This window comes from Balearica regulorum, chromosome 3, assembly GCF_011004875.1.
Source record: "Balearica regulorum gibbericeps isolate bBalReg1 chromosome 3, bBalReg1.pri, whole genome shotgun sequence".
In the NCBI taxonomy this organism is placed as follows: Eukaryota; Metazoa; Chordata; class Aves; order Gruiformes; family Gruidae; genus Balearica; species Balearica regulorum.
In genome coordinates this window covers 83,683,221-83,694,717 of record NC_046186.1, presented here as the reverse complement: position 1 = coordinate 83,694,717, position 11,497 = coordinate 83,683,221, and positions in this window count along the sequence as shown.

Below are 11,497 nucleotides of genomic sequence, written 5' to 3'. Positions count from 1 at the left end.
GGCTATGTATAAAAATACACAGAATATACAGTGAATGATGGGAAAGAGGAGAGAGGATAAGAAATATCTAAGAACTAAAAATCATGTACATGTACAGAGGTATGTTATAGCTTGCACAGAAAGAGGATTTTACGGCTTCAACATAAACAAACTTGGACTTAGTTTTAAATTAGCACCTGTTCCTAGACCCTGTGTATTTCCTGGAAAAAGTAAAATTGACTCGATACCAGGGTAGAACATGGAAAACTGAACAGTTACTGAAGCAAGTTTGTCAAAGCAGCTGTCTGTACTCAGGCCATCATATTCATTAGGCAACAACAGGGAAGGTAAAAGGCCTGGGCAGGACTTTAGACAATATGTACAACAAATAGAATAGATACAACAAAATATATTTTAATACATACTACAGAAGGTTCCGTCTCCCAGATCAGGAAAACATCTTCCCTAGATGGATACATACTTCCTTCTAGCAGACAAGGAAAACCTCTTTCCCAGTTCCAGTAATAGGCCTGCCTTATACATCCCTCAGCCTCCACAACCCCAGTGCACACGTGCATTATCTAGAGGCCAGAGTACAGTGGTAATAAATTCAGTGGGTTACACACCAGCTCTCCACTCTCAGCACAAACTTTCTGATTATGCTTGTGGCTAACATTAACCCACGGTGGCCAAAAGCACTCTATTGGTTTTTATCAGTGACCTATAACAACTCTTCACAGCTTGTGCTATAAGACTTTAACCAGCTACATGAGGGTAAAGGCTTCCATGGCATGCCATCAGCAAAACCACCTGGATTTTAAGAACACCACATGCCTGAAGTATACTATAAAACATACAGAGAAGCAGGAATCCATTTCCACTCAACAAACTGCTGGCTTCCCTTAGTGCCCCTGTAGGTGTGATTGCCAAGTCATGCTTCGTGGGCAGCGTGTTGTGAACAGCCAAAGAAAGCTGCTGCTCCCTTGGTCAGTGTTGCCAAGGGACAGCAAAGAACAGTGGTCGCATAGACTGTGTCACAGACTTGTGTCCTTGCCAGTAGGTGAGCAAAGGTTGGTTGGGAAACTCTATTGCAGCATTACAAGAAACTTCTTAATAGACCAAACTTTCCGTGCAGCTCTCCAGTGCTTAAGAAGTTCAGCCACTGCTTGGTCTTCAGCACACTCCTGCTGTCTAGGGATGTTGGGTAATTCCAGGCAATTTGTTTGTGCCACCGTTTTCTTTCTAAGGGTCATTGTCCAAAGAAATAAACTTGACTGGAGCTTGAGGGTTGAAAAATTGCTTAGCTGGAGTGTCCCACTGCTATTTGACTTGAAATGAACATAAATAGATAACAAAGCATCTGGATTCTGCAAGTTGAATTGCTGCCCTGTTCCTGAGCAGAGAGGTCTACAGTTCTCATCTTTGATGTCACTTGCAGTTAATTAATTTTGCTGGCAAGTGTTAGTGAATCACTGTGCTAAAGCGCTCTGGACCTAATGACTGTCACTATTTAGTGTGCAGTTCAAAAAGTCTGTTGGAAAGGGTTTTGCAGAAAGGAGCACTTCTAAGCAGTGAAGAAAATAAAGTACTTCAAGATTTTGTTAGATACTGAACCATCTTAATCTTTTATTTTATACTGTGGTAGTCCATAGAGTTTGTCCACAGTTACACTGGCAGGCTTTTCATTCTTTCGAGGTTTCATGATTTCTTGGATTGTGGTTCTTACAAATACCTGGCTCTCATTAAACCTCAAGTACTGAGTAAAGTATCATAGCTGGACCTTAAAGTCTGTCCTTCTTCAAAAGTTGCTTTTTCCTAAAGTTATCTGGAAAATTGTGAGAGGCTGTTCCATCCAGTTCCACCCCAACTGAGACATACTAGGAGAGGTTGCCAGATAGGCAGGCCTTGTATTGAACCAAAGAAAAAGAAAATGGTATTCTGGTTCAACATTTTCTTTTGCTCTGCACTCCATGAGGCCTATGATTAGAAAACTCAACAACAACATTTTGAAGGAAATAATTCTTGCTATTTCTACTAATAAAAAAACCAAGTGGGACAAATCTGCTGTTGAACAAGATCTGCCAACTAGCTGGTGGAGAGTGGGAGTATTAAGACTCTTTGAATTACATAAAAGGTAGAGATACTGTGGAATTCATGATGACTTAATTCACCCAAATTTGTCAAAACACTTACACCTCCTCTTTCTTCATTTTGTGTCCCACAAACACCAGCTCATGTCCTTGCAGTCCACTCATTTCAATTTAAATAATTTTTTGAAAGGCAAATTCCTCTGAAGCTTTTAGTAATGTGGCTATTAGAATAGATAAATTGAACTATGTGGTATAAGCACACACCTTCTGCATCTAATAAGCCATCGCAATTTGGTGCATTACATGACAAGATGTTAGGTTTCCTGACAAGAGACAGTGGCTGGGATGCTGAAAAGAATGGACATTCCCTTGCAATAGGTTCAGGAATCTGATGTAACTACAGGGCAGACACATAAACTAGTGCTGCTCAACATGATGGATGAATTAGCTGGTAAATCCTGAAACTGTAATTTCTCATTTGTCTTTGGATTCTGAAAACCATATATTGGAAACTTCTTGAATGCTACTGCATTGCAGAGCATGAGTACTTAGCCTTGGAAAATACTGCTGATGGGATACTTCCGTCCTTCACTTGGTGTGGGCTCATCTCCAAGTCACGGACTACGTCACCATCTTTGGGATCCAGCGTCTCTGTGCCATTCAACATTTAGCAACTCTGACAAAAGCCAAACAGAGGGCTGGGAACCAGTTTTCTCAAGGGAAAAAATGTCCTTTCATTGTTGGGCTTTCTCTGTGCCTGGGCATGTTAGATTTCACTATAAATACTGACACAGACCTCATACTCAAAACATGTCTAAATAAAGCCCTCATAATAAATCAGGATTTATTATTCTAATCTCATTTAGGTCATACAGTGGCATACAACAGTACAAATGTAGGGCCTTAACCCATAATCCTTAAGGCAGTCAAAGCTTCCATTGGCTTCAAATAAAGTAATGCCTATGCATCAAAGGCAGGAACTCACCCCCACAAACTAATCAGAGCAATGCAAATAGCTTGAAAGGAAAAAACCTGTGGTTTCATAATTTCAGCCAATACTTGACCATAAGAAAATTTTGCAGAAGAATTAAGTATGTTACACAGTGAACAGAAAAAAAAAAGAGACTGATTCTGTGAAACAGAAGCATCAGAACATCAGTATCTTTGTTTCAATTTGGAGTTTTGCCTCTATTAGGGTGGTTATACACTGATTTCAGGCTCTTCTACAGTCTTCCCTATTGCACGAGACGCAATAGGAGCAGACTCAAGCATTCCAGACTGGTAAGAAAGTCTTGAAAACCCTGAAATTTCTGTCCATGCTGCATGTTCCTTGGGGTTTGAAACAAGACTGAGCAATTTGCAGATCTAAGATTAAAAAGCACTGAAAAGGATTCATAGCTTTTCACTGTTTAATTGTTCTTTGCAGCCTTCAGTTTCCCAGATGCCTCCAGAACTCAGAAGGATACTTTAACGCCATGTTAGCTCAAGTAGAATATGTTCTCACCTTGGCTAGCCTTCTCCGCTTTCTCTGATTTAAGGTTTACCCCCTTCTTTGCACCCTTCCCCACCCCCAGTGGAAAAACCCATACAAGAGGAACTAAAACAGTTAGGTATTTCCCTTCAGTGGGGATTCCCTTAGATATATTAGTCAGCTGGGTATGAGCTGACTGGAAAAGGCAGGTAGACTAGATGTAGACTGACAACAGAGGGAGGTGGATTTGAGTGCTAAATATCACTTAGCCCAGTGTCTGGGGTTTTGTATCATCTCCGACATCCTGGCAAGGAACATGTCTTCTTTACTCATCAAGGTTCTTATGAAGAGAATAAAAGCCCATTTAAATAAGGATGATTGCATCCAGTAAAGGGAGTTAATTAATTTTCTTCCCTTGGCTTCTGATACTTAGACAATACAAAGCATTTGGCTCACAGCTAATAAAGCCCCACATGTTAGAAATCATCTGTTTCAGCTCTGATTGTCTACTCATTCAAGCAGCTGAGAATTCAGCTGTGGAAGCAGAGTCCTGAATCTTGCTGAATCCTTCTCAGGTTAATGCCTAGAGAGGATTTTTAACTCCAGTATCCTAGATCTACTCCAGTTGCTGCTGACATCCATACTAGCCCAGAGGACTGTGCAATGTTAGGAAGTGGGCTCAGACACGGTCCGAGCAGCTTGATGTTTCCTCACTGTCTGAAACTGTATTTGGCAAGGCTGCCCTCTGAATGGGTGCTGCAGAAAATTTTCAGCTATCCTGAAAATAGGATAGGGCCATCCTTGGAGTAGTGATGAAGACATTTTTGTTGGTGAGGGGCCTATAGAACTCCAGTCTGGTCTTTCTGAGATATAAAAAACAGGGTGGGAAGGGGTAGTGGGCATGGCTAGAAGCAAAGGATTGTGTGGGGGACTGCAAGGTGAGGTAGCTGTGCAGAGCAACAGCTAATTCCTGAGCTGTGTGTCAAACCTACAATTCAGGGCTGAATTCTCACAGAATGAGGATTCTTTGATCATTAGCCAATCTGCATTCAAGACATCTGCAAAGACCTGACATACAAATGTAACTCCTGGGCTAAGACAAACTAGTAAACAAACCAACCTTTACAGCAAATTTGCATTCAACATTTAACACACAAGATCCAGCCAACAGCACCCTTTCTTGCCGTATGCACTTGTATCATTTGTATGTTATATCCTATCACAAATTGGTAGGGGTTAGAAGGGACCTCTGGAGGTCTTCTAATCCAACCCCCCTGCTAAAGCAGGGTCACCTAGAGCAGGTTGCACAGGATTGTATCCAGGTGGGTTTTGAATATCTCCAGAGAAGGAGACTCCACAAACTCTCTGGGCAGCCTGTGCCAGTGCTCAGTCACCATCAGAGTAAAGAAGTTTTTCCTTATATTCAGACAGAACTTCCTGTGGTCCAGTTTGTGCCTGTTGCCCTTGTCCTGTCACTGGGCACCACTGAAAAGAGTCTGGCCCCATCCTCTAGACATCCACCCTTTAGATGTTTATAAGGCTTGATGAGATCCCCTCTCAATCTTCTCCAAGCTAAACAAACCCAGCTCTCAGCCTTTCCTCATACAAGAGATACCCCTAATCACCTTTGTAGACCTATGTTTGTATCCATATTTGTGCTGTTACTTTCCTGCTGCCATATGACTTGTACAAGCCATTAGCCTATACACAAGGGTGAAGGAGTCTGGTAGCTCCTCCAGGTTCAAGCAGAATAATAGGAGAGAGCTGGCACCTTACCTGGCAGGAGGACATCATCTACAGCCCCCAGACCAAGCTGCATCCTCACCCCCTCCAAGATACATCTCTGTCAGCAAAGAGGAGACAATGACAGTAGTCCAGGACCCCTCACCTCCAGCCAGTGCCCACCCATCCCCACCCATATACAGCAAGAGACAGGGAAGGCTCACTCATAGCTTCCCTCAGCTGCCTCACCCCAGGAGCAGCCTCAACCTGCACCACGACCCCACGCTCCTCTTGCCTCGAGGCATAGGGATACGGGGTGAGGTGAAGACACGAAGGCACCCCGGGGTCCTGAGGGGAACGAGAGAGTGATGAGCCGGAGGGAGACGGACTCTACACAACCCTTCCCCTCAAACAACGCAGGCAGCAGGTCAGCACCCCCCTGGCCCCTCCTTATACCGGCCCGGCCGCGCCGCGCCTGCTCCCGCCCGGCGCTGTCTCTTCGGCACCACCGCGCCCCCTAGTGGCTTGGCGCCGGGACTGCAGCGCCGGCCGGGACGGGCCGCAGGCGGCGGGCGGTCTGCGGTGGCCTGTGGCGGCCCCCCGGGGTAGCCCGCCGGGGTAGCGGGACTTGGCTGCCGGCTTGCTTGGCGGCTTGCTGCTCCGCAGACGTAGCCGCTTCGTGTGCTGAAGGCTGGGCATGGCTCTGTAAGAGGAAAATGAGAAATGGGAAAGCTTTTACTAGCTGCTTGTTGATGGGTTTAAATTCTGTTTGTGTTTTTCCTATTTTTTTTTTAAATTATTATTATTTTTAGGGCTCGTAGGGCGAGTGCAACGGCTTCCACTCACCAGTTTGAGGGCAGAAGCGGAGCTGGTCTGGGTGCGGGAGGCGGCACTGCACACCAGGCCCTGCCAGGCCCGGCGGGTCCCTTCAGGGTGTGGGGGTCGGTGCCGCGCGGTTCCCTCAGCGCGTACCGCGGGTGCCTCGCCTCCCGCCCCGGGGGGTGCGAGGGATCTAAGCCGTGTGCTGTGGGTCGTTCCTCTTATTGTTTGTTAAGGCTGCCATGGGTGTACATACTGCATTCAGAGTTATATAGGAGCCAGGGGGCTAGGCAGGCAATAGACTCGTTCCTACTGATGACCTGAGGACACATTGAGCAGAGACTGCGCCTGCTTTCCTTCCCCTCCAGCTCTGCGCGTCCTGAGCGTATCTGCTGTTCTGTAATGCCTGCTTGTGAAGATGCCTGTTTTCTGCATTAAACTCCCCTGGAAGAGAAACAGAAGTTCTTACATAGGTTCATGTCCCTCAGCCAGCTGCATTTAGCCAGGCGATTTCCTGTCCCGAAAAGCAGCTTTTCCAGATTTACCCTTGTCGTGAAGCAGTAACCAGTGTTGTCCTGCTCTTTATTCTGATTGCTTCTGCAGGATTTTATTTGTTCATGAACCGTGGCTCAGTGGCAGACATCAACTGAACTTTATCTCCTCCTCCTTAACATCATTAAAATACATCTCTCTGAAAAATAAAAATAGTAGCTGGCTTAACAAAATATTGGTTTTATTGGGAGAAAAGTGCCAAGACTATATTGTATGTTTGGAAATGGAACTGCTTTTGCTTCTAACACAGTAAAATAAAACATGATCATTTAATTAATTTAATAATCATGCCAACTATTTATGTTTGGTTTTACCATGACAGAACATGAAATACCTTAGACTTCAAATGGCCCAGCTGAATAAATTGCCCCAGCAATTTATTGGAGCACAGCAGAGAACTGTAAAAGTATGATAAAAGAAAATACTGAAAAAAGACAAAAGGAGAAAGTTTGAAGAAACAGAGTTGCAGATGTTATCACAGGAACTACATTAAAGAGAAACTGCTTGGAAAAAGTAAGTACTATGCAGATCTCTTAACCTTTGGGAGATTTTTGTAAAATTCTTACGAAGTAGTTGTTTGATGATATCATCATGTGGATAGCAAAACCTTTGTCTTTCTCATTTCTTTTTATAAACCTGTCTCTATGTAAGTTTATTTAATAAAGAGTCTTAGCTACAATTATAATTTCTTAGTAATCATATCTGATTATACATTTATAATAAATCATAATTATAAAAGTAGTAATATTGTGAAGCTATATTAATGTTACATATTAATACATCATTAAAATATAATTCAAATTATAAATAGATAATAAGTTATAATGTGTAATTATTAAGTAATAAGATATTAACTATTTAAAGATTAGGAAATGGTGGAATTAAGGTTGTCAGTGCAAGCTTTGTTTGAACCCCTTTGCAAGTGCTTTTTGGTGTTACCTTTAGTGATTGTTTTCCCCCCAGCTTCCTTACTTCATTCAGAGGACAGAGTGGCAGTGCAACAACTGTTATAAGAGGAACCAGAGTTGTTAGGAAGTGGTACGGTTGTTTGTAGGGTTGGTGAAGTGGGGTTTGGTGAAATAAGGGTTTGTGTAAGAGCGTATCAGGTCTTTGTAACTACAGAATGAGGATTGCTGAGGAGCTTTGCAGAGAGGAGAGAGCAGAAACTGTCCAGTGCTACATGCTGTGAAAGGAAAAAGGATAGAATGATTTAACAGCTGGGATGAAGGGCAGGGAGTAGGTATTTATCCTGGACGTACTTCTGTCAGCTCCAGCTGTGCTGGCTGTAGTTTATTTTGGAGCAAAATCCAGTATAATACAATGGCAGATTTCCAATCCTCTTATGGAACAGACAACATTTGCAGTAAAAGGGCTTCAATCATTTTTGCTATTAAAACATTTTAAGAGGTTCATTCCTGTGTGCAGCTGTGTTTGCTTCATCTTAACTATGTCATTGCAGAGAATGTTTCATCAGAAACTGCTGCTGTTTGTTTTATTTTTCACATTTTTTTGGCCCAGATTTTTTAAAAAAGTAATGAATGTCTAAATCTCAGCTAGGCAAAGGTGGTACAGCCACTTGATTAATGAATAAAAAAATATATAGAATTTCAAACTACCTTAATGAAAGAAACTGAACAGCTGAATTTGAGTTTGATTAATCACTATGAAATGTTTTGAGATATGTGTAACCTAATTTGTCAGTTTAAATGTGAGAGATGTACTAAAAAGACCTCAGTCAGTCGCATCAACGACAAAGCTAAAATCAAAAGTGATTTTAACTAATTGATGATGCTTGTTGGGATCATCATATGTTCAGACTGCTTGTCCCAATTCACAGAATCACAGAATCATTAAGATTGGAAAAGATGTCTAAGATCATCAAGTCCAACCATCAACTTGTTCCTTAGGTTGCTGACATCAGGTGTCCATTATGTATGTCATGCTAAGTATTGGGGTTTTTTTGAGAATACAAATTGTAGAGAATCACAAGTATAAAATTGTAGTCTTAGAAGGCCTGCAGCACTAGGCCATTTATTGCATCTTGCTAAAAGTGTGACCTGTGTTCAAAGACATGGCAAAAGAGTATAAAGGTATATAAAAATATGAAGAAGAAAGAATTTCCATAACTGCATCTTCAAAGGTAGGATATGCAAGCCTCTGTCTGTATCTTCAGACAGCTTTGGTTATAATTTAGTTAGGATTTAATCAAATCTATTCTAATGGCCTACCTATTGTATTGTTGTTTTGTCTATCAATAATTTTTAATTAAGAGAAGCAAAATAGTCATTTCAGAGAAAGCTTGCAATAAAAAAGGCAGTGGGATCTGGTAGTCTGAAGTCAGTTGGGGGGGGCAGTTTCCCCCCTGGAGCTCTATTTCTACTGGATGAAATGAAAGACATTTTTTGCAGGCTCTCATGCACACAGACACCCTGTCTTCCTCAGGCACAGTGGCCTAGATTGTCTTTTCTTTTTTTTTTTTTTTTTTTTTTTAATTTTGCACATATCTAATGGCCAGAAATCTTCAAGGAAAAAATATGATGATGATAATACCCAATTTAACTTTTCATTGCAAGCTCCCAAATAAGGTTGGTACTATAACTAAAGTGCTAATTAAGATTAGTCTGTTTGGGAAATACATCTTTTCAGGTATGGTAACATAATTTATGAATCTTGTTATTAACACTGAAATTAAGTGCTCTTTCTGTGCATAAGCTTTATAGTCACTGCCCCTGCTTTTAAGATATGTATGACTGTAGTGACTGGAGGCAGCTGGAGGCCACTTACAAAGAACATGACCTATTTGCGTGTTTAGTATAAAGGTGTATTTCTCAAGATTTAACCTAACAGATCTAGCAGCAGCTCCAATCAACCCCTTTACTGCAGGTGTCTTCATGGCAGAGGCCAGCGGAGGGTGCTGTTGTTACTTTTCCGTAGCGGAGCACAGGCCGAAAAAAATTGAGAGTGAAGTACTGGGAGAAGTACAGTGTGCCTGCGTGGGGTCCTGGGGTTCCCCTCCCAGCATGGCCTGTGCAAATTCCTACCCACCACAGCCTCGAAAATCTACAAAGTAGTTAATAATGGTTGACAGTGACCATCTCCAGTCTGAAAGACAGGGTGTGCTAGCTACAGTGTGATGAGGAGAGGTAGGGGAGCAGGAAGGGAACAGCTTGCTTTGAGAAAGTCTGCAGCAGAGCACTGCAAAAAGCTGTGGGACAGCAGTCAGTTGTTTGTCTCGCTTTCAATGAGTAAGGCTTGGCACATCGGCAGTCAAGAGGTTCTCATCAGTCACTGGTCTCAGTCTGTCATGCTAGGTGTTTGAGTTTGAGCTCTGTTTCTATTTTGAAATATCTCTGTGGAGCTGCACAGCAGGGGTTTACCTCCTTTAGCATGAGCATTGGCTGCATAGGTAAATCCTTTGTGGTGAGCTTTTGCTTCCCTGGTGATATTGTAGCTTCTTGGCTGTTTTCAAGCAATCCTGCTGCCACCTTTTCAAAGTCACCTTTTAGAGGTTGCAAGGTATGCAATATTAAAAGTATCACATATTGTAGCCTGTGCATGTTGAATAGCATATGCTTGGTCTTTGCTGGTTGACTTCACAGATATGGGACCTCTGACAGAGAAAAACCTGCTGGAGCCCTCAGCTTCTTCTTTATTATATCTGTGGTTTGCCAGATATCCTAAAGAGAAAGCCTGCCATGCCAAGAAGTCTTTAACACTCACTGAAGACAGAAATAAACTGTTAGACATAGGAAGCAGGAGTCAATCGCAACAAGAAATGACCTTCTAAGTAGACAGTTTAAGCCTCTTAGTGCCTCCTGTGTGCTGCTCTGTCTTTTTGTTTGGCACTAACTTCACTTGGTTTTTGCTCTTTGGGTCAGTACCAATGCCTTTCTTGTGCCTAGTGAGTCAGGCTTGCCTATTCCTTTCCTTTCTCTAAGCATCCTTCCTTATTACTGAGTGGCAGCATTTCTCATTTATTCAAACACAGTAGGCACTCATTTAGAGAATTCACCCATCTTAGCTGAGCATTACTGAAGATGAGAGATCTTCAATCAAAGAAGAGATAAATTTTTTTCATGCAGGGTGCCAAGACCAGCAGGATCAGCAGACCTTGGGTTTCATTTGGTAGGGCTGAGAGTGTACGCATGTTTAGGCAGCAGTCCACTTCTTGCTTCTTTGCCTGTAGGATTGGATAGCCCAAGTTGTTCTCTTCTGGGTGCAATTGCTATGTGATGAGAGCCCTTAAAGTGAATGGGACAATTCACCTGCACAACATGCTGGCAATGTCAGGACTTATATTTGTATCCTCTGACTTAAAAGACTCAGGTTCTCTTTCTTTTTCCCACCATCCTTTTCTCATCTGACTTTTTGAAATCCAGTTTTCCCGCTCCCTGGTTTATTCTTTCTCAATTAAAAAAAAGACATCCTTGAAGCAAGGAGTGAGGTTACTGAGGCCAGGGGAAGTCCAGCAGCCTTCCTCTTCTCAGTTCTGGGTCTGGCTATGGCACAGCCAGGAGCAGCTGAAAGCTGCTGCTTCAGATAGCAGTACTGAGTTGTTACTCTGCTGAAGCAACGCACGTAAAAAATATTTATATCTGGTACCAAGAGGGATAAAGCATGTTCAGTGAAGATGGGCTCTTTGGAGATGACAAAAGTGCTGTCCTTAGGCAAAGCTGAGCAATTTGGGAGGATTCCTGTTTAAGTCAGTCTGAAAAGCCTGAGAAAACTGTAGTACACTGTAGGGAATGTTCAGAAATCGTAGAAACTAGAAAAAGTTATCAGAGTTAGTGGCAGTGAAATAATAAAGGTAATGTACTTACAAGTTCTTCTGTACGTATAATATCTATGATACTAAATATAAGCT